Source organism: Aulostomus chinensis, chromosome 4, assembly GCF_037954235.1.
Source record: "Aulostomus chinensis isolate RoL2024-O1b breed Wild chromosome 4, RoL_Achi_v1.0, whole genome shotgun sequence".
NCBI classification, from domain to species: Eukaryota; Metazoa; Chordata; class Actinopteri; order Syngnathiformes; family Aulostomidae; genus Aulostomus; species Aulostomus chinensis.
In genome coordinates, this window is record NC_141323.1 from 25153180 (window position 1) to 25154902 (window position 1723).

General features: G+C 42.6%; 1 non-coding gene across 1 annotated transcript; it reads right to left on the bottom strand.

Annotated features, from left to right (window-relative positions):
* Nucleotides 1-1215: 1215 nt before the first annotated feature.
* Nucleotides 1216-1289, bottom strand: trnan-auu (transfer RNA asparagine (anticodon AUU)). The gene has a single exon. It is a non-coding gene; the product is annotated as a tRNA-Asn (tRNA).
* Between the last annotated feature and the right edge of the window lie 434 nt (nt 1290-1723).

A 1723-nucleotide genomic window follows, 5' to 3' on the forward strand; every position in this document is an offset into this window, starting at 1 on the left:
AGCAGAGATTCTTTTCACTGCCAAGCTAAAGTGACTTCTGTCAACAAAGGTAAACATACAAAAGGATATTTCTACTGTCAGTTCAAGATTTTTCTCAAACTCCTTTTTCAAAGCTTGAACCTTCCTCTTGTGTTAGCTTTCTGTTCCCATCTCTGATGTTAACAGGTCTGTTTTGACCCACATCTTCAATCAGCTGTAAAATAAACTAAAAACAATTTTCTATGATCCAAGTTGTTTCCCATCTCTTGGTTTCCTTGTTAGGCTTCCTTATCATGGAAATATTGATTTGAATATTTTGATGTGGGCCTCTAGACAAACAAACAACAACCAGTCAAGAAAGTCAAACCAACAGAAACCAACTACTGGTTCAAAACCAGTAAAAAACAAAAACAGAGGAAAAGTCTCTGTGTGTAAGAACATGCATGTGTATGTGTGTGTGTTTAGATGCGTGTGTGTCAAAAACTGACAACATGAGCCAACAGTGGTGGTGTCTGTCAAAGAGGTGGAGCTCTGTCCTTCACCTGCAAGATTTCAGCAGGCAGCTCAGGTCCAGTTTTCTTCACTGTACCACCATGATAAGTTTCCTCCTGAGAAGTTCTTGTCCAAGGTCATAGCTGGTAAAAGAACTGTCACAGTGATACTGGGACCCTGCAGTCCAGTCGTCATATCCAGGACCACACTGGACATGGCCGTCTTTGTTTGTTTTGTTGTTGTGCAATGTGAGAGAACGTGACAGACCATTTTATACCAAAGACAGGCTGTGTGTGTGTGTGTGTGTGTAACCATGTTAAATTCTTTTAAATAAATATGCTTCAACCTGCTATTATTTGTATGCTGTATGATTTCTGAAACCCAAGACTAACTAAGGTGTACATACTGCAACCTAAAGTATGGTAATGAGGAGAATGATGAAAAATCCACAAGGTGATCAGAAAATAATAAATGTATTCAGGAAAACAAAATCATCTCTGAACATGTGTGATTGAAATATGTCAGTGGGACTGGCAGAATCTGGCTTTACCACAAAGTGTCTCATCAAGAGGTCTGTCACATGCGTCTGCTGGGGAGGGTCAATCTGTCCGTCCACATTCAGATCATTGATGCAACGACTCTGCTATGATCAAACTACTCAGGATGAAACAGACCAATGTTGACATCAAGTAGCAACTCAGCAGCTGATCAACAGAGTCCTAAGAACCAGTAGAGCCTGTTCATCGTCCCTGGGTGGGCTCGAACCACCAGCCTCTCGGTTAATCGCCGAGCGCGCTGACCGATTGAGCCACAGAGATTCTGAGTCTCCTGCTTTTCATGAAGAGTTTTCAGGCTAAATTTCAGTGTGTGAGGTCCACACTGCACATTTGAGGGAACATGAAGGACAGATGAGAGTCTGACTGTCATGGTGAAAGCCGTACTCTGGTGCTGGGATGAGGTCATTGAGATGATCTGGGAGCAGTCCTTGTTGCTGTCTGCTGTTTTGTCACGGCAAAGTAAGGAAACAGCCTGACGGTCCTCAGGAGGAAATTCAACAACCTCCAAATATGGAGGTGAATCTAGACCTGCTCATGTTTGCTGTCCTTGATGAACTTGGGCGGTACTCTGGTGCTGGGATGAGGTCATGGAGACGATCTGGGAGCAGTCCTGATGTCAAATGGACAAAATGTGTCAACATGAAATGAAATTGGAAACCTATTTGAAGCCTTATTTTGTGTTTGATGGACATTTT